Source organism: Anser anser (genome assembly GCF_964211835.1).
Source record: "Anser anser genome assembly, chromosome: 4".
NCBI classification, from domain to species: domain Eukaryota; kingdom Metazoa; phylum Chordata; class Aves; order Anseriformes; family Anatidae; genus Anser; species Anser anser.
Genome location: NC_139724.1, coordinates 27,759,279 through 27,781,776, shown reverse-complemented (window position 1 = coordinate 27,781,776; position 22,498 = coordinate 27,759,279). Strand labels below are relative to the sequence as shown.

Genomic DNA, 22,498 nt, shown 5'->3' with positions numbered 1-22,498 from the left:
AAATTTACATTTATAACTTCTGTTTAGAACCACTGACAATTGCATATTTCTTTGAGTTCATGCTCACTTGGTATGAATAGCTCATCATGCTACCAGCCCATCTTCCATGTCTGTGCCTAGAGGTCACAGAACCACCACACAAGCCCCCCCAGGTCTCTTTACAGAAGTTCCCACTCAGCTGACTGCTGGGCTCTTTCACTCTGCCCATGAAACTACCCTGCCCTAGGTGTTTGTACGTAAACACTGTGCACTTCTAGATGCTGGTCACCTTACCCATGTTCAATTTCATCTCCTTGCACAATACGTTGGAATTTAATTAACAGTAAATGATATAGCATGTTGCAGAAGGTAAGCTGAAAGAGCTTGAGAAAAAAAACTATAAGAATTAGAAAGCAAGCAACACATTTCTTGTTTCAGTTGTCTTGTTTTGACAGTACCTCCAGCATTTGCAGGTTTAATTTCTCTTTCAAGCTAGAGGCATAAAGCAAAGTGCCAAAGAAAATGATTTTGTCCAGCCTCAGCTAGTCATTTTGAGGTAATTACAGCACTGAATGTTCAGCCTGAAGTTTTCCAGATAGAGGTTTAGGTTAGCTGCCTTTCTCTAATACATATCTCAATTCCAACTCATCTCCATTGAAATAACCCCAATACCACACGATGACATTCTCTAGATTACAGCAAACAGATTTTGTCATATAGCCTAGTACTTCCATAGCTTTCCTAGAAATCTAGGTAAATAAACAAGATATTCTAGGCTACATCCTGGTCTCCATCCACATTTTTATTTTCTGTGACATAGATACAGCAAAGACCCATGCACATTAGATGTAAAAATATAAGGAACCATCCCCACAAGCAATGAAAGCAAAGCAACAGCAAGAACACATCCAGGTTGGGGTAGGATTGAGAAAAGTTTTGTTGTTTCCTACGAAATTATTCATTCAGCATAATTCTCTTGCTCAACCAAAATACTCTGTTAGGTTTCAAGTTCTTAAAAATACTCTAAATAGCACTGAACATTGAAATAAAGACTCTAGATGACAAATCTTTCATTTAAAAAAAATGATATTCAGGGCTGAATATTTGATACAGTGATACAGGTGAACAGGCAAACTCACAGACTGCTTCGGATTACTCTTATTTAGGTCTAGGTGAAAATTTCTTGCAGACCTTTCAAAGAAGTTCATTTGAGTAATGTCAAAAAGCACATGGCTCCCATACAATAAGTATACGCACCTGAGTTAATGGAATCAAATCCATAATTTTAGAAATTTAATATCTTTTGTAAATAAATACAAAAAGCTTGTCACTAGAAGTCGCTAATATTTAGTATATATCTTGAACAATGAGAAGACCATAAAAAAATTTAACCACCAGCAATTGTCAAATCTAGATATTAGCCATGGATTAATTCTTGAGTGCTCTGTGGCTTAAAGGATTAATTTTTGCACTTCAGTGAAATATGCAACTCACTTCCAAAATATCACCACTGTAACCAGTAGCAGAGACTAACAAAAGCTGTAGTACTGCAGCAAACTTGTTCTAAGAATCTTTTTTTTTTTTATCAAATTAAGAGCCCAGCGCTGCACCACTGATTTAATGAATACTTTCGTCTCTTAAGTTAATGGCATCATTTCAACTCTCTGAAGAAACAATAATATATTATGGATTCACAATCAAGAAATGCATTGTGACTGCAAATTCTATTTCTTATATCCCTCTGTATATAATTAAGATTTAAATTCCTTGCACTGTACTCGAGCCATAAGCAATCCTCTGAGAGTTTTTAAATGAGCTTTAATGATCACTCCACAGGAGGATTTTGAATACTAACATTATCAATAAAAACAGCTCTATAAATATGCTAGCTCCACAGATCCGTTTCTCATCACAGAATATTATTGGTGCCATTGTGGGTAGCTACATTGTCCTATGGACTTTAGGAGGTCAGATAGCATCCATTATAAAAAGCAAACATATTAAGAACAAAATTGCAAGGCTCATCTGTATTTCTTGCTGATATACTTCTACAGCTAGAGTCCAGCAGCCATTCCTTACTTGCTTTGTCTTCAAAACATTCACCTAAGTGATGGATATCAACTACCACTGAATATCCAAAGATCATTTGCAAAGTATTCTAGTCTGATTGTGCTCAAGGACATCTCTTCCCTTTCCACCCACTTACATCAGCTCCTTATGATTTCGTGATCAGCTTCTCTAACATGCTTCACCTTTCTTTCTCCCACAAGAGTAAAGGGCAGAACTTAGTAATATTTATTTATTTATTTTTCCACTAGCTTGAGACTCTGGATTTTATCACAAAGACCACAACTGATACAGGGAACCTGTTTGATATAAAATGATATCCAAATGCATGCAGTTTTATAAAGCTATTTTTATAAATCTTGAGGAAAACAACAGAAGCACATTGCTTTGAATAAAGCATACTCTCGCACATTTAAGTTATTACAGGGCTTGCCTAAAGAATAACACACAGAAAGCAGGTTGTTTTTAAACCAAAACTACACTAAGTGCCCGTTTAAATATGTAGCCATATATTATAAAGAAATCTTTGTTTCACTAGGAAGGAGATCGTTGCCTGAAAGCACACAGGAGGAAAAGATGTAATCACATCAATTTAAATTGTGTTCCTTATAAGTTTTGTACCTCTCCTAGATCATTTCACTTTGTCACATTTCCCTCATTAAATTTCATATGCTAGCCATCAAACACATTAAAAATGGGAAAAAATATGGGAAGCCTTGGATAAATTTAAATTGATGGAGGCCTTCGAAGTCAACACAAACGAACACTCCAAGAAAGAGCCAACCCCTCCTCTTCAATTTTGCATGCAAAATTCTTAACCAGCACTGACCAAAAGTAAAATTGGTATACCCTGCACACTGAGCCACAGGCTGGATAGCACAACTTGAAGAACCACCACTGCTGTCACAATGCACTGCACACCAGAGAGGCAGTGAATGGACAGAGTACAGCATGGTGGGAGCCAATTTTTAAAACTTGGTTATACTGAAAACCCTGAAACATATCAATATCTGAAACTTTCTCCAAAATGACACACTATCACTGATTTTATAGCTCTCTATACCACGTATTCTTCTTCGGAAAATAGATTTTCTTCTGAGGGCAATTGCTTCCAAACCGGAGTCCATTTTTCACATAATCCAAATTGAACTACAGCAAATGCAACACTCCCATAAAAATCAATATTCAGCTTAGCTTTACACTGGGTTGCATGTACACTTTTCCTCAGCTCCTACCACATCTTGCAAGTTTGCAGGAATATATTAAGTCTGTCTGAACAGACTTAATGAACTTCATCACACTTAAAAGCAGTGTTGCTTTGACTAAACAAGTACTTTTAAGTGTTTCAGACAGTACTAGAAAGCATTCTTTATTTATAAGGTGACATTATTAAACACACTTGTCTTCACACGTTGCATTATACTAAAAAATTAATGTCTACATCTTTGAATTTCTTTCCTACTTAACAAGTGCAACATTTCTCTTCTGCGTATTCCAGAAAAAAATTTCTTCGCAAAAGACATTTAATTTCCCCAGTAAGTTATTTTACAGCACCTCAGATGCAGAATCCAACCTGCAGGATCCAGTCCAGAAGACAATGTCTGAAGCTATAATGCTTGTTCTTTTTTCCATCTAATGACAATCTTCAGTTTGCTATACTGAAACACAGATGAACTCCAGACTGTTCCTGTTTGCTCAGTAGGGTGCAGAGTCTCCAGCAGCAGGGAAAATGGAAGCAGCAGCTTAACTAGCATTCAAAGTGGTGACATCAAGACTTTCTGGGCAATTAAACTGATGCCAGCCTCCTCTGTACTCAGAATTAGCAGTGTTCTCTGGGGGGGGGGGGGGGGGGGGGCGGGGGGGCGGGGTGAGGGCAGAGGTGTGAGAGAAATTAATGGGATTTACAAAAATCTGTATGACATAATTCACGGTTTCCTGCAAAGGAGTAGATAGCAAGATGCTATAGATTTATGAAGGCTTCTATCTAGAAATCAGTTAAGACTTCTTCCTCCCACTCTAGTCAAAGTTTATTCAAAAACCTTTCCTCTGATATCTAGAATCTGTCTCCTAACTTGCAGCCTAAGTGAGCCCATAGTCTGCTCATACAAGTTTGTCCTGACTGTCCACTTCCCTCTTCTCCTCCTTTTGTTAATACAAAGCAGGGTTAAGTAAAGAGCAATTGCATGCCTGCATGTGCTCAGTTTTGCTAGGATTGGCAAAAGCCAAAGCCTCTGGGTCCTCAAATAGCTTCAATGACGGGGGATGAAAAAGAGCTTTGACTTTGCTATTTCAACAGCATACACGTTATTGCAAAGACTTAACCTTTTGTGCTAGCATTAGTATTTCAAACTATCCTGCCAAACTTCTCACCCGACATATCTTAGGCTTGGTTGTCTTTTCTGCAAAGTCTAGGACATTAGGGATACATACTTTTCCTAAGATTTACCAATGAAACAAGGTGGCAAGCCACGTTTCACAGCAAAAAGCTTCATATTATTCCTAAGAATTACCTTACACTCTGTACTGTTAGATTTCACCTGGCTCTACTAACATTGTGCTTTTTCTAAATTCTAGTGTTCTGTGAAACCAAGAGCTTGTCTTGAGACCAACAGCTTTGTATTAGCAGTAAATGCCATGATACCACCCCATTTTTGGGCCACACATTAAAAACAGGCGAGGCAAAAAAAACAGATGGAAATAGTGTGGCAGAACAGAGGCCAGTTTCAGGCCTCCGTAGACTTCCTTTGCGTCCTTCCATGCTGGCTTTCAGATTATGCAGAAGACCTGTCATATTTGTCAAGAACTGGACTGAAGCATTAAACATTTCCCAACACTACTGATTTTTAATAAGCAATCCAAGAATGATTTTTTGTGGTTCTTCTAAAATCCCAGGGCAAAATCTATTATCTCAAATGGATTTGTCACAGTAACACTAAATTGAGCATCCCAAATCTGTAGTACACTAATTTAGCTCAATTTGATAAGCATTTTTGATCAGCAAGCCTTAAAGTACTTGAACAGGAGAAACATGGGTGTATTCAACATAAGTTTAACTGTATAGGCTTCGAATTTGGAGAAAAATATATGAATGGGTATTCTCCTGTAAAGGTTATTACTTTAATGCAAGAACAGACATCACTAACAGGGGTGAAGGGAAGGTGAAAGCTGATCCAGACCAAACCACAAATACCCCTGCTCTGGAGTACTGGGGATAAGCTGGTTGCCAGCACAAAGCCCAGAAGTTAATACTCCACACCTCTGACTTTATCATTTCTCATCTGGGGCACTGGAATTTGAAAGCAAATATGATATTTAGGTATCCTTAAGTATAGTAAGTAGTCTGAATACTTCATTATCTAGACAATATATATATATATATATTGAGAGCAAAGTATATTTTACCCAAAATATTTGTGACCAGACTCAAAGTGCTACATGATTTTTTTCCCAGCACAGTAAAAACAGGGGAGCTGACCAAGGTTTAAACTAGTCAACCCCATGGGCCTCTCCCAACCTAAAAGAAGTATGAGTTATCACCAAGGATTAAGTAAAAGTCTATTAGCAGCTTACTCACAAAAAGGCAGATTCAAAAGCACTTAGAACCCTGATTTCAGCTGGAGCCTTTAGCACTAATTGCTCTCAAAAAAAAATACAAAAATACTACAAGAATAGACAGTCCTTCCTGTGCAGAGCACTTGGTTCATGTTACTCAGGAAGTTTGTGCATTCAGTCTGAGTCTCTCATAACCAGTTGCTCTAACTCCAAAACATTACTACTCTCTACTGCTTTTTGAGGTGACCCAGAGTTCCAGAAAGGTATTTTGAATACAGAAAGGTGCTATCCTTGTGAACTTCTTAGAGGTCACACCTGCCAGTGCTGCTTTCAGAATCAGATTCACCTGTTGAGAGCCATATTTTATTATGCACCTGCTGTGGTAGAGTTAACCAAACAAGGAGCATGAAATTAAATTACAGAATCTGAAGCAAAGTCTTTCTAAAATCTGTAGTCTGAACCAACTGATATCAGTCTGAAAGAACCTTTCAGCCTCTACTCTGGAAATAATAAATGCACAAGATGTTATGGCCAGATTCAACGAGGGTAGAATCATGCTGCCAGCCATTAAGACTGGCTCCCCTAAGTAAATCAAATGTCTTCATGAGGTCCTTCTTCACAGTGACCTTCAGGGTTAGAGTACAATGCAGTATCTCTAGATGAACAGGGGATTTTGGGCGGTGTTTTAAATACACACACACAAAAGCCTGCAGTCCTCTATCTCATACATAGGCATCCATAGACTTACTCCCTGTACTTATTCAGAATAACTACTGGCATTTTTCCTCTATATTTTGCTGTATTTACTTTTCTCCATACCTTCGTCTTTGTGGAATGATGACTTCTTCCCTAATGTTGCCTATGCATCTGATAAGAGCAAGCATTTACTACTTAACTGTGAACGCACAGGTAAATCAAGAACATCACAATTCATGTGTTAGCTAACATGGCTATTTCCTTTTCAAACACTATGAAAACAATCCTGCTTGCAGTCAATATAAAAACTGTTGTAATAAAGAGTGCTGTTGTGCCAGACAGTCACACAACCCTACTGGTTCCTTTCACTAGCATTAGACATTACACTCAGTAAAATAATCTTATTCTACAATTATTTGGCAGTGGTAGCATTCTGAACTTACATCCACTTTCCTCCCCAAAAATGTATGCACAGAATAGCATATAACAAAGATCAGCATTTATTTACAGCACAATGAAACACAGGAGGGGTTTTGCTGTTTGCACAGTGACACTTCTAGAAGTAGTGAGAAAGCACTTTTCCAAGCCTTTGACCTGCTTTCATTGTCAAGAAGGGTACTGAGACCAAGAGCAGGGGGTTACTCAAAACAGCCAAGAGCTTGGGGATGGGCAGCTATTAAAGCCCATGAATCCTAAGGACTGCTGCATCAGCCAACATGCAACCCAGGCTTGTCAGTATTCATTATGCTGTTCCCACAGTAGAAAAGAGCTTAAATGCTCATTAAATCTGGAACTCTTCCAGACATTAAAGCAGTATGCTGGCTTTCCTAGCTTTTCAGATATGCCAGCATCATACCACCCTCTTTTTTATGATCATATCACCACCTATAATCATATCACCGAGAAGGCCCACTTCTAGGCCACTTCTTTAATTCTTCAAAAGTAATGAAATCTATGCTGTTGCTAGTTATGGCTAGTCACACGAATATATGGGACATATGAAAATTAAGCAATCGTTATGATAGCACTGCTTGATCATTTAAACACAGATGTTCTCAGATGACAGTTCTTCATACTGACTGATCTTATGATACTAGCTTGCAATAATTTCCAGCAGCTAAATTGCAGGGGAAGACAGCTTAAATTTGTTCAGTACTTTCCTAATATTCCTTAACCACATAAGCAATTGCTGTTTTACCCTTGCCACCCAGCGCAACAGTAAACGAAAGGAGACCGCCGTCAGATTCTCCAATCTGCTCCTGCCACACCGCACCGACGCGCTGCAGCTTACCCCGGCACACTGCCGAGGCAGAGTCAATTTCTCGCTGGCAGCACTGCTCCTCACTTTAGAGGTTACTTTTTCCTCCTTGAATTGCTGCAGTCAATAAAATAAAATAATAATAATAAAAAAAAACAAAAGCAACAAAAAACACCTTGCACTTCATCTTATTCAGAGCTTATTTCTTAAGAATGGCACAACAAAACCCACTGACTGCAGTTTGTCTTCCCATGTTTTGTGTTACTTTCTGATGGACATTATTTACAAATAACAGGCAGACAACTAAAGCCGAAGAGCATACACAGGAGAAGATTTCCTAAATCAATATTTGATTGCTGAGTCATAGTATCTTGCAAAACTTATAGGACTCACAGGGGCAGCTCTCAGCAACTTAGTCTGAGTTATTAGCCTATATACATGGAATGGAGCTACACAGCCCAAAGTGAAGCTTACAGCAAGAGAAGAACGCATAACAGAGAGAAATATTCCTAACAAAATACACACACTGAAATAAAATTAAAATCACTACCTACCTAGGGCCTTTGAATCACCAAACCAACACCAACCCAAAAATCAGAAAGGAAAGCCCACAACACCACCCATATCTTTCTACCCCCACATCCTTTTATAAATTTTAGCAAACAAGCACCTGGCAGTCAGCTGAGATAATTAGTCCTACTGCCACCCCCTTTAGCATTGCAATAGCTTCACCTGTTCCCTTTAACCTTCCCAGCAACATCTGGTTTGTCTTGAACCTGTCCTGGAGATTAACCCTCTGCTCTCCAAGCTTTTGATTTGTATCACAGATGATTTTGAATTAACAGAATGGTATACTGAAAACGTAACAGAAAATACAGCTTTGTAAGGGATGATTCCAAGTTCAGATGGCTTGTCTTGGAGGAGGATCTTGGAGAAAATATAGCATAACCATGTACTACAACACAGAAATAATGCTGAGAAGCCCTTGGTTTGCATCTTTTGTTAGTTTCATTGCATTTACAATCAACAGTAAAGTTTAAAATGTATGCAGGAAAATGTCACAAAACAGTACTGTGAATGCAAAGAATAATAACGATCAGTGAGGCATGGCAAGTTCTGGCCATGTTCTCAGCCTAGAGTGGCTCTGTCAGGCAGGTGACTGGGCCAGAAACAACAGCTTCAGTAACAGTCAGACTAACTTATTATGGAAAACTGAAGATCTCTCACACACACACAAATTAAGCTTGAAGTCACAGAAATACCCATAGATATGTGCCAACATGCATTCAAAGTAATTATCATAACTCTTTTTTAAACAATACTTGCCTATTTTTACAATAAAGGCTGAGGAGAATATCTACAGAAGATTAAAGACTCAAAATTGAAAAACATAAGAGTTGGTAAATAGACCATGTTTCTTCTGTTATAAAACACTGAAAACAACACAATACATATATGGTCCTTCAAGAACATTCCATACGTCTTAGAGAACAAGTCCTACGAGGAGTGACTGAGGGAACTGGGGTTGTTTAGCCTAGAGAAAAGGAGTCTCAGGGGAGACCTTATCACTCTCCTACCTTGAAGAAGGTTGTAGTGAGGTGGGGGTCAGTCTCTTTTCCCAAGCAAAAAGCAATACAAAAAGAGGAAATGGCCTCAAGTTGCACCAGGGGAGGTTTCTGTTGGATATTAGGAAAAATTTCTTCACTGAAAAGGTTGTGAAGTATTGAAACAAGGCTGCCCAGGGAAGTGGTTGAGTCACCATCCCTGGAGGTCCTCAAAAAATGTGCAGCTGTAGAGCTTAGTGACATGGTTTAGTGGTGGACCTGGAAGTGTTAGGTTAAAGATTGGATTTGGTGATCCTAGAGGTCATTCCCAATCGAAATGATTCTATGATTAGAGAAACTGTAATACAAACTAAATATGTAATAACAGCTATCAGAATTGGTAGTCAATGAAAGAGAAATAAATTGTCAGTATTTCCACTTTATGTAGTAAAAGTACAGTAGACTGTCAGAACTTTGCAACTGGTGTTTGTTGTTTTCTTCCTTTGTTTAGTAATTTCTTTACTTTTTCTATCTCTACTAGAAATAAATAAATAAATAAAATCCCTTGTGTTGGTTGTTCTTTTCTTAAAAATCATATTGTGCAAACAAACCACAAATTAAACAGACATCACTCAATGTCTATTCATGTGGGTTAACAAAATGAAAGCCTATGCTCTTGCACTGTATGTTACACACCTTTATAGGAAAGGTTCCCCACCATGGCTTGGTAGACAAAGGAACCAGAGCAAAGTGAGAGCCACAGCTATTGGGCTCCATTTCCCTGCATGAAGTGGAAATGGATCAGTCCTCAACCGCCCTGTGGCACACTGTAAATTTGCCTCTAACCTTTACAGAGACAAGATACCAGCATGTTTGAAAGGGAACATCATGAAGTTTTCCTGAGCTACAGACTCTTAGGAAGCATATAAAGCCCAGCAATTGAGTATCAGACAGTTCTTTTCCCAGGATATTCCCCAAACAGCTTAGGGTAACACTTTAAAAGAAGGTTTCTATTTTCCATTATTGTTCATTTCAAGTGACACGTTTATTAGCAACAAAAAACTCACATTAGACATTCATGTCAGACATATTGAATACCACTACTTGTCAAATTCCACAGAGCTAAATCATTTTCTCTTGGGACAATTATCAATATCACAAAGTTCTCAAGTTCCTGGCCAGCAGTAGCTTCCCGAACTTTTGCGTTTGTGTTGTACCTATGAAGTATGTGGACTATCAGAACAACATTCTACCCTATGTCAGTGATTCGGGATAATGTGCGTCTTTTCATGAGTGAATTATATCAAACTAATAATAATTAAATAATTAAATAAAAAAATAAAATTAAAATTTAAATTAAAAAAAAAAAAACAGTGAACTCTTGCATAGGAAAGCCATCTCCACCTTCAATTTTTTGAGTTTCTCTGTGTAGAAATTAGCTACCAAATCTCTCATCCTTTTGGAGGAAGTTTGCTATTTACTGATCATTACTCTTCTCAGTACTTGGTAGTTTATGCTGTATAGTAGCTGTTTACATGTCGCTAAACATGTTTATAAAAGTGTGTTTATATAGCGCATAAGTTCATCTATCTCTCTGTAAGACTTTTTACCAGTGACCAGCTGCCGTAACACTTTTTTCATTTTCTGATCAGCAGCACAACATTTGTCAGCACAGCCTTAACTAAGACCATTGCTTAACCTAGGATACTTCGATAGTAAAAAACAAGCCTACAGACTACTGTACCTGAGAGCTGGATCCTCTTGCAAGCTACAAAACACAGTGCTGCAGGGCTTTCCCCCTGCCTCTGCAGAGGAGGGTGCTGGCCCATAGAGCATTTGGAGATCAGAAGTCCCATCAGTGGATGGAGTCTCCTAGATGCCCAAGAGTCAGAGCAAAGGCCAAAAAACAGCTCTCTCAGCCACATGCTTTCTCTTTATACAGCAAGAGATTTTCTAGTTGTGAAATAACCTCCTACAACCATGCCTGACCATTCACATACAATCCCTTCCATTAGAATAATTCATATATAGTGAATTTTAAGGAAAAGGAAAATTGTAAAAAACTCCTATGATGTTTGGGAATTATCCCTCAGATATAATAGGTCACAAGATATATCTAAAGGCAGTGATGAGATTAACATATCTCTGTAGCAACTACATTTATTTAAAAAAAAAAAAAAGAAAGACTTTTTGCATCAAAATCAGTAGTAATGTCTTTCTCGGGAAATTTAGAAGGGACTTTTTTCTTGACTGCTGCATGTACATCAGTGCTGCTTCTTTAAAACCAGTGTTTTTATGCTCTGACTACTAAGAAAAACTGTGTTTGGCTACAGAGGCACATGAAGCTTTTGCACTGGTCTGCAGTCATTAGTGATGTTTCTGCAAGGTGCAAGAGGAGTGTTATTTAAATGTCATTTAGAAAAGAGGTCTTCTTCGCTGAAAAGCAGGCATCTGCACAAATATAGCAGCACCCGTGTAAATCAGACTCTGATTCTTGTGTTTTCCTAGCCGACTGTGAATAGTGGAAGATTTCTTATCTGAAACTTTATTTTTTACAGCCAAACCTTCACGTTAATAGTGCTGTGTGTTTTCCTGTTTCACACTGACCTAAATTTGGGCACACCTTCTTGGACGTAACTGGCAGGAGATTGCATCTATGCTAACATAAATAATATGTAGATTTTGTAGCGATGAAGCCAGGATGTTTCCAGAACTCCACCACACTTAAAATGAGTTTTATATTCTACCACTGTCCACATTATAGACATATCCTAAACTGGAAAGACCGGGGATAAAGCAGCAGCATAAATTTCAAACCACAGCTCCGCAGAAAAGTGTTTGGGGTGTAGAATGTCTTACAATTCTTCTGTGGAGATGTTTCTGTCATTGTGAAAACCCTAAAATGTGGCATACTTAACAGATTCACCAGGAAAAATTAGAAGCAGTTTTGAAAAAATGATTGAACTTCTGTTGGCACTGGGAAAAGGGAACAGAGATGAAAGGCAGGCACAGTGAGAGAACAGCCTGAAGTGAGAACAGGATCAGACCACCTGGTCAGGCAGTGGCAGTGGAAACGGCAATGTGGAAAGTTACCAAACCTGAACTGAGCTGAGGGCTGAATTGCCTGGGAAGCACCAGCACTAGGTAGGAACAACACACAAATCTCAACTGAGCAACACTCAGGGCAGATCAATATACAATAGGACCTGCAGATCAAAAACTGTTTTCCCTCCATGTTAGCTGCTAGCAGAAATCTTTGAACAGAAACAGAGAAGGAAACTAGAAGTGCTAATAAAGTTGTGAGAGAGAAACAAAGGAGATTTCAGTCATGAGATTTAGCGCCGGATGCTCAGACTAGGATGTATACATGAGTACAGGTGGTTCACAGAAGGAAAAGGGCACATTTTAAAGAACAGCTTATTTTTTAAGAAGCCTGGATCATACAGCCGTGTCTACCACAGAGACTGCTGAGGAGGCTCAGCTCTCCTGCATGGGCTTGCCAACCTGAAACTGAGCTGGCTGAAACAAGAGATTACCACCAGTGGCAGTGAGGAGCATGATGTTCTTTGATTCATTCTTGTTATGATTTGGAGAGAAAAAGTACTTTCAAAACTATCCCTGATGGGGCAATTCTCACACACCCAAGTCCCAACCCCTATCTCCCCTCCCCCCTTTCTTTTTTTTTTACAGTCACGTAACAGTTTTGAAAGGTATCCATCTCAATGATTTTTTCCCCAACTATCATGCCATTTGCCATTTCACTGCAACAAACAAGGAGAAATTTGATCCAGGACAGAAGATAATCTATTTCAAACAGCATTCATTAGCAACACCCCTTAATGAATTTTAGAAGTAGAACAAAAAAATAGTTCCCAGCATTTATAGCATATATAATTACTTTGACCTAATTAATTGAAAATAAGTTTGTCTTGGCATATTGCAATACAGGAATATACAGTACCTTAAGAACAGATTTCAAATAGAAATACCCAGAGTATTAAACTAGTGCAGGTGCAGCTTGCAAAGTATCTGCATTAGCTGAGCCCATCACAGCCTCATAACTCAAATATTTATTCAGCTTCTGTAAGTTTTGAAGTCTATACCGAACTCTTTTCTGATAACATTCCTGTGAAATCAGCTAGGTTAAAATAGGTCTGTATGAGCCTGGCTAGAAGGATCTTTTTTCTCTAACAGCCATCTGACTCATAAAGAGCTGGAGTAAAAAGCACAAGTAGATTTGTTGTGGTTCACTTGTACTGCTCTACAAGATTTCAGGGATAGAAATGCATTTGAATGAACTACTGTGTAATGAACCTAGATGACTGTTCGATTCATTGATCAAAGTGTTTGTAGCTCACATTTTGAATCAAGCAAAGTAGAAATAACTATTGAACAAATAAATTTCATCTGTCAGAGTCTGAGAAATCACTTAGGTTCTTGAAAAATTGTATTTTTAAGTAAAATATATATATATATTTAAAGCTTTGGTCACCTGTCAATATAACTAAACAGCAGCTTATTTTTTATATGTTCTCAGAGCTGCAAGAAATATGGAAGGAATACAAGCAGCACATTTACAGACTAAACAGGATGAGATAAAAAGAAACTGTAGATTAATTATTTGCAGTTAGTCAAGTATTTTTATCTTGTCAATAAAATTAATAGCCTCAAGTAGTCTTCTCTGAGTAACAACCATTCTTACTTATTGCTTTCATCTCCCTTACTTTTTGGAGTTCAGGCATCCCTCAAGAGGTTTTTTTCTTTGGCTTGAGGTCTCTTTTTTTACTTAAACATATTTTCATAATGTGTTACATCATAGAATAAAACATTTCTCTCTAGCAAGAGAGACGGTTGTGAGGGGTACTCTATAGTTAACAGTCTTAAACTGCACCAAATGCTCTTTTCAGACCTCAGACTGATGCTTCCAACAATTAACAATAAAATTCCGTTTTAGCATCATTCCTTCAGTGGCCTTGAAAGCACTAAAGACCATAAAGCTGCAAAAGACAAAAATTAACAGCACCAAAAACTAATTTAAAGAAATAAATATTGGAAACAGTAAGACAATGAACACTGATATCAACCAAGAGTTCTGGTTATTTCTAAGGAACACGGTAATAGAAGAACAGGAAATAGCTGATTAGGCTGCTAAAGGCACTCCAATCTTCTTCTATTTATTCCCAAAAAGTGAGGCTTTATGGAAGGAAGTTAGTTCCAGCACTTATTCCCTTTCGCAGCTGGTACTCCTATTCCACACATTCTCTTCAAATTGTTTCATTCGAGGACTTCACTCATAAAAAAAAAATCACAGAGCAACACAAGCCCACTTCCCAAGCAGAAGAATTATGAGCAGGAAACCTAATTCATCTTTCCATTGTATAATGATTTATACACCCATCTAGTTATTTTAGTCAAAGCCACTAGGAATCATGGCTGCAGGCTACTTATTTGGAGGAAAAAGCTGTATTTGCTAAAAGAAACCTATTCACAATTCTTTAAGAAAATTCTTTATAGTTATTTGTTGAACCTACAGCATGTACTACCCCATCAATGAGTTGTATGTCTAATTACCATCTCAGCCAGATTCATTTACATACATTCCGTAGTTTGTTTAGTTTTCATATACCTTGCAGCTCAAGATCAAGAGTGAATATTAAGATTAAGTAGAGTGAAAAAAAAAATTGCAGTTTGGTCACTCATCAGCTATTAAGCCTACAAAAGCTATTAGAAAGGGCATACAGATAAGATCATCAGTATGTTTTTCCAAGCGACTGAATTAGCTGAAAGACAACCAAAACAAACTCATTACACAAATTTAGTCATTGTCTTTGCCTTATGTTGTTGAGCTTTCTGTCTCTGAAAAGACAAGAAAAAAAAAAGAAAAAAAAAGAAAAAAAAAAAGAAGAAAGGATTTTCCTCATTTAAATATCGGTGGTTTCCTAAGCACAACATTGACCCTACCTGAGGCACATGATTTGTGAAATGCAGTCTGTCTGGCCACACCTAACCCCAAGGTATTCCTAGCACTCATGGGGACCACATTCCTGTGGGGTGCCTCTGTCCAGGAGTGCTCCAACTCTTGCTTCTGCTTCTCCAGGGCACACTGCCACATACACAGCTCTACCTACTGCATACTCATCAGAGCCTCTGGGCCTTTTCTCCATCACCTAGAAAACCATTTAATCACATGCCATAGCCTCTCCTCTGTTCATCTGTGCTCCATGGGTTTATGTTACTGACTGGAGGCCTCTATTGATTTAGCAATTACTAAACAAAAGAGCATTGAACCACTCCCTCCTTTAGCCTGGAGGGGAAGACAACTGCTCCAAGGAGTCTACACCAAAACAAGAGCTGTAGTCAGCTTACAAGTGAATCAACTTCATGAGTTTAGAAATCAAGATGGTGGGAAGTAGAAAAATGTGGGGCTAATCTCGGAGGTCAGTACTTTTTTTGACATGTTACTGAGTGATAGTAAGAGAAAGACAGGAGGCAGGATGCTTAGATCGCAGAAAACTCAAGCAAGTAGAGCTGTATGTTGGCAATGGAACCAAATTATGGTCTAGAAAAAATATTTTGATTATTGCAACTTTTCTACAGAATATTTTTCTTCTGGCAAATATGCATGTATGACTGCATCAGTGTACAGAGTTACTTAGAGGGCAGAATAGCACAGTTATTGGCAACGTAGATACTTGTCACAGAGATAGGTATGTAGCAAAAATAATAGCACCAAGCAGGGAGAAGACTGCAGCAAAACCACATAAATAGCAACATGAGTGACAGAAGTAGAGAGTTTTGCTCATCTTTCAATGTAAAAGTAAGCATTAGCCTCTTGGTGAGCAATTTAATCCCAATTTCTTCAGATTTTCACCTTTCAGTGCACCCTGTCAGATAACTGAGGGGGGTGAGAGAGAACTATATCAATAATCTATTTTCAGCTACTTATCAGTGAGTAGCCTATTACATCTCTCTGCTGTGACTGCCTACTATCTGCCAATATCATAAACCCCACAGCCACAAAAAGACTGGGTAAAATTGCATACATATAATAATATATAAATGTGTAATTTAATTAATGCAATTTCTTTATTGCATCAGTCACAACACCCATTTTATATTTCCCAACAGTGATAAATAATACAATTAACTTACTTGCAAGACTGTTCCAGCACTCCACTGTCTTTCCCTTCCTCCTACACATGCACATGTTTGAAGTGAACTGAAAACATGTTGTATAGAAGACTGTTTTTGAAACTGAAATGTGACTGCATATGCACAACAGGTATGCACAGTGGCAAAATGTTCAAAGACAGAAGGATCATATTCATCTCTCTAACAGGAACTAAAATACACTATCTGATTTATGTAGCTCATCTGAGCTCATTCGGTTTAAAACAGTCGTACTAACTCTCCACAGACAGTTAAAGTTTGGAAACATTTACAGAAATATTTTGCTAACTCCTAATTCTAAAAGTATAGAAAGACAAAGAGGGAAGAACCAAAAAAGAATACATTGCTTACCAGCGATTCCATCACATATGATTACAACTACACAACGATGGCCATGCAAGATGCGATCATTCTTTTTATCCCTTAATCCCCCCTGTTTTATTAGTCCTTCTTCCTTCAGAGTTTCAGTGCTCCTGAAAGCAATACTTGACCTCCACAAGGAAGACCTTAATGCTGTTTCTACAGGGCTGGATTTTTGATTTTTGTACAAACTGTTCGGCTAATCCTACCCTTCTGCCATTTAGGAAAAAGCAAACAGTAAAACAGAAATATTTAGTATCACCAATCCTACTTTCTGGCAACTCTTTTCAACTACTGAGCTCTTTTTAATGTTTTATTTTAATAATAACCATATGCAGCACAGATGCACATAGGTAGATATAGCAGACATATGAGTTGTGAACCTATTTTTGAGTAAATAAGGTTTTAATCAAGTCATATTTATTTTATTACTTGCAATAATATTTTAGTTCAAATAAGTGCTGAAAATACCATAAGAAATTTTACAGGATAGAAGAAAATCCCAGTAAGAAAGTACCATTGCCATCCAGAATAGCTGTAATCATTTTCTAGTATATATAAGTTGCATATAAAACTGTGCTGCAGGCTTGCTACTCAAATGAGGTCAAGAGTTAGTATTCTAAGTTCATAATAATATTACGTATAGTGCCAGTATTAAAAGTCCTTATACTACATACAAGTTTTCTATGATAAATTATGTAAATATTTGTTTTACATAGCTATATGTTATAAAATAGTAGACAGCACAATTATATGAGGTAATTTTCTTATTTTTAAGAACTTTCAATTGGGTAAAACTTCTGGTCATGTTTTCCTTTCCAACAGGCCATTTGGAAAAAAAAAAGAATAACGTGGCTCTTCCTTGATCCTTTTTTTTTTCTTGTTTAATGCTAAGATCCTTCCAAAAAAATAAATTTCAAGAAAACAGTGACAACTCATTTTATACTCTGCTCCTTATCTGTTGAGTAAATTCGTTAATATTTCATCCAACGTTGCCTTTTCTGTAGAGCAACAACATCTTCCAAAAGTTACCTTACAATATTTCCACTGCCAGAAATTTAAGACAGATGATTTATTTCATATCTTTTTTTTAAGAAGAAAAACCTATGTCGGCAGGTTTTTTTCTCTCTCTCTCTTTTTTTTTTTTTTTTTTTTACTGGAAGATGTTTGCCTACTATTCACAAATTCAATTACTCTTCCTTGATATGGAACAGCCTTTTACATTACTTTATTATGCAGTTCCAAGTTTTCTTCCTGCTGATTTTTGCTTTGCTTGCTAATTTAAGTCTACCTGCCATCTTTTGATGATGTGTCAGCAGGTCCCATCACGGGAGAAACAAACAACAACCAAGAAGTAAAAAGCAGCTTCAGTTCACACTTTGAATCAAGTTAAGGTGCAGACTTGTTTTCCTGCCAAGATTAAACCCGTGTAGTAACAGATGAAGCAGGAGTGACTTGTCCCTCACTTTACATGCCACCTCTAGCTGATTTTAGATTTTCCCCCAACCCTTTCAGCTGATCTGGGAGAAAATAAGCCACAAAGACGGGATATATTTCCTCTATAATTTTACAAAATGTGCTTTCTGGAGCCACATGAGTGAATCTTTGCATCATTAACCTTACATACATCCTGTATTTTGGCCTGGCTGGTGCTTGGCACCTACAGGTTTCATTGCTTTGAGCAAGGACCATCAGTACTTACGGTTCCTCCCAGCAGCACAGCTGCCTCTCACTTGGCAGCTACTCACCGCAAGTTTAACTGTGCGCCTTTTGGGCAGCACAATTTCCAGAAACGTTTCTCCCAAGTTCAAACTCTCATAGCTACAGCTGTTCATGCCTCAGTTTTAATTCTGGCCTCTTCCAACCCTTCAGCAGTACTAGCAGTTATGCATATTTACATACCTACAATAATCTGTTCAAGAAACTGAACTAAGCATAAGCCACAAGTTACTGTTATCCTACATGTAATTGTATGAAAATGCCCAGTGTGGACAATCACCCATTTGCAACATGGATGCTTTTCATACTGTCTAAAAATAACAGCACTGACTCCATGTATGCAGCAGGCCTATGCATTTCAACTCCCAAGCAATTCACACTGTTTGCAGCGATATTTAGACCTGTCCTCAAAAATCCCAGGTGTTCTCTTGCTCTCCATCACCACCTATGATCTCAAGCTCTCCTCTTTCTCCCAGTCAAAGGCTATACTGACAGAAGACTTCCACTGGATTACAAATCCTTCTTGACAGTTGTCATTTCTGCCGCGCATATTTTTGTCACAGCACAAGCTGCATTTCTTTCCTGTTTCTCATTTCCCAGACTGCCCTCTTTCTGCTCTCAGGTCTCACTTTGCTTGGTAACAAAGCCAGGAATATGGGTTAGGCAAAGCCTCCTGTGTGACGCTTCAGCTGACTTGGAAGCACCAACTTTCACCAGATGTTCTCCTCAATGACCTGTTCCACAGTGATGTCTATCCCTTCTTCTGAAGATAGTGTACAGCTCCAAAGAAAAAATATAGTGTTTATACAAATTCATCTGAGACACCCCGTGCTGCCAATTCTGTGCCATGCCAATGAAAATATGGAGATGCACTTTTTAAAACTGAGAAACAGAAAGAGGCACTGTCATTCAGTCTGTACCTTGCTAACAGAAAACTCAACTTTCACAGATGCCATGGTCCACTAAGCATATGCCTCCCTCTACTATTGTGTTGGGAGAGTTTAACAAAGGGTGAATTTCTTCTTTCCAAAGGTTGATGGGAAAAAAAAAAAAAGACAAAAAAAAAAAAAAGAAGAATTTATTAAGAAATAATCAAGAAACAAAACAAAGGTTGTATGTCTATTGTAGATGTATTGTCTAGGATGTATTGTCTATTTTGATAGTAAATACACATCTACTTCATTATGTAAATACATAATGTATGTATTAGTAGATACATAATGTATTAGTATTATTAAATACAAAATGTATGTATGTATTACATTAGATAGTAAATACACATCTACATCAATACACATCTACACATTATCATCCAATAACATAATTGAAGCTACAGAAAATAGTAAAATTTATGTGCTGCTACCCAAGTGGGTGCGGTACAGCAACTAGCAACTAAATCAGTTCCTCTGACTTTTAATGGAAAATTTATAAGGGTGATTATGAGTCATTTCTCCAGAAGAGTCTTTCCATTCATGATAGGTGGCTCTAGCTCCACCCCCATCTCCCTCTTTTTTTTTTTTTTTTATTAATGTATATATACACAACTGGGACAAGGTCTGCATAGCAATGACTTGGATCAGAGTACAGTGACTCCTCACACAGAAAAAGTAACTGTTGTAAAACAAACTTTATAGTCCAAAGAAATTCCCTACCACAAGGTTAACACTTCCCTTCCTTGGGGTTTGGCACAGAATAGAGGAGACTTGTAACCAAGTGTTTTATAACAGGTTTCTTCAAATTGTTCAGTGGAGGCAGAAATATCATTCTGTGAATTCAATACTGGACATACCCAATTCAAAGACCTTGGTGAGTAAGAAGGTAATAGTATGAGGATCTGTGATTGTCCACGTTTACTAATCTGACCACCAGCATTCTGGTGAGGGTTTTCCTAGACATCTGAGAGAGCTAGCCTTTCTGCACAGAAGAACTCACAAGCCACAACTGTTTCAGTGTATGTCTGTATCATTATTCAGTTTACTGTATCTCTGTCACACATTTTTAGCCAATGCTTACAAAGCATATTCAGAAGAACAAGCAAGGTACTAGAAGATGAAAAAGGATCATGAAGCACTGAGAGGTTTCCAAAGAGGTTCTACTGTCTTTCTAATTTCAGGTTTCACATTCTATTTGATTACTTCTTGTGTAAAGCCAAATTAACAAAGAAAAATAATGGTGTGCATTCAGAGTCAGTTAATATATTCTGAGATATAGAAGGTGTCACTCTCATTTAGAGGAGCAGTACAACATCGGTCTAAGTGGACTTACTAATGGATGACTACGTACCTCTTAGCTCATTGTATTATAGACATAGTTCCATTTTTCTGATGGTTGTTAAAGATGACAAGTAAAATGACTTTTGCCAGTTGCACTCAATTCTCCGGAAAATGAGAGTCAAATTCAGAATACATGCCATAAGAGAACGTTGCATAAAAGTACTGCTGAGTTTGGCAGGTTCAAACAGTCTCACTGAGATAGCAAGGACAGATTGAAACAAATCAGGTCCCATAAAGGTGCCGAAGTGTTTGAGGATTATATTATTCAAGAGGCAGATGTGATGGAAAATTAACATACTGCTTCCTTATATTAAAACTAGTACCATCAATTTGATTTTAGCCATCATGCTTCTTTTCTTCTTGGTTTGGTTTGGTTGGTTTGTTTCTCAGCTAATAACTTGGGTAAAGACCTTGCTGTAACATGAAGTCGTATATGCAGGGTAAAGAGGGTGTAACTGTGTCACCCTGTAATAACAGGCTTTGTACTGAATTTGTAAGGCCCCAGGACTGAGGATCATCTGGCTTGGTCTGCCTGGCCTCTTCTTAACCTGCCTGCAACTTCCCTTCACTTTAACTGCATTTTTTTTCCTAATTGACAAGGTTCTATGGCTAATTTGTTTTATTCATCTCCTATAGTACGATCACAGTTTATACAGATAGCAGTAACAAGCCATTATTCTATGCAGAATGAGATATTTATGGCTAACATAACGGCACTCAGTAGCATAGTACAGGCCTGATATAAAAGCAGAGATCTTGAGAAGTGGAGAAAAGGATGCAGTATGGAGGAGAACAGGCACTGAAAAATAAGGTGAGATGGGGCGCAGGCCTGGTACTGGATACCCTGCTGCTATAAACAACTCACTAATGGTCACTAAAGGAAATGTGGGATGACAGCAGTTTTATGTGTGAGATAGAACAAAGCAATAGCATCGAACGCATGTGAAAGCACCAGATTTAGATGTAGCTGCAGACCAATAAAGAATGAAAAACAATGAAAAAAGAACAAAGGCATAGAAGCGTGGTAGCACACTTAATTAATGGCCCCACACAGATCCCTGAGTGATGGAGATGAAGCTATCAACATGAACATAGCATTCTTCCAGGCAGAGGAGTCTGTATGCTGACAAACCCCTGCAACACCCGCACCACCGCCCGGAAGGCGCCACTGACCTTATGTCCCAGAGAAGTAAGCCTAACTGTTTCTGACCCTTCCCCTGATAGCAAGTGTGTAAGTAACGATTTTAACTGTGTTCTCACACAGTTTCACAGTATCACAGATTTCTAGGTTGGAAGAGACCTCAAGATCATCGAGTCCAACCTCCGACCTAACACTAAGTACTCCACTAAACCATATCGCTAAGCTCTACATCTAAACGTCTTTTAAAGACCTCCAGGGATGGTGACTCCACCACCTCCCTGGGCAGCCCGTTCCAATGCTTAATAACCCTTTCGGTAAAGAAGTACTTCCTAACATCCAACCTAAAACTCCCCTGTCGCAACTTCCGCCCATTCCCCCTCGTCCTGTCACCAGGCACGTGGGAGAACAGACCAACCCCCACCTCTTTACAGCCTCCTTTAAGGTAACTGTAGAGAGCGATAAGGTCGCCCCTGAGCCTCCTCTTCTCCAGGCTGAACAAGCCCAGCTCCCTCAGCCGCTCCTCGTAAGACTTGTTCTCCAGACCCCTCACCAGCTTGGTCGCCCTTCTCTGGACTCTCTCGAGCACGTCCATGTCCTTCCTGTAGCGAGGGGCCCAAAACTGAACACAGTACTCGAGGTGCGGCCTCACTAGAGCCGAGTACAGGGGCACAATCACTTCCCTAGACCTGCTGGCCACACTGCTTCTTATGCAGGCCAGGATGCTGTTGGCCTTCTTGGC

General features: G+C 38.4%; 1 long non-coding RNA gene across 3 annotated transcripts in view; it reads right to left on the bottom strand.

The window, feature by feature from the left end:
• The window catches only part of LOC310899360, a 90,800-nt gene extending 82,029 nt beyond the window's left edge, over window positions 1–8,771 (bottom strand). For all 3 annotated transcript variants that reach the window (XR_014584238.1, XR_014584239.1, XR_014584240.1), the window contains exon 1: window positions 8,107–8,771. This is a non-coding gene — a long non-coding RNA (uncharacterized lncRNA). The remainder of the gene's footprint in view (window positions 1–8,106) is intronic.
• Window positions 8,772–22,498: the final 13,727 nt, after the last annotated feature.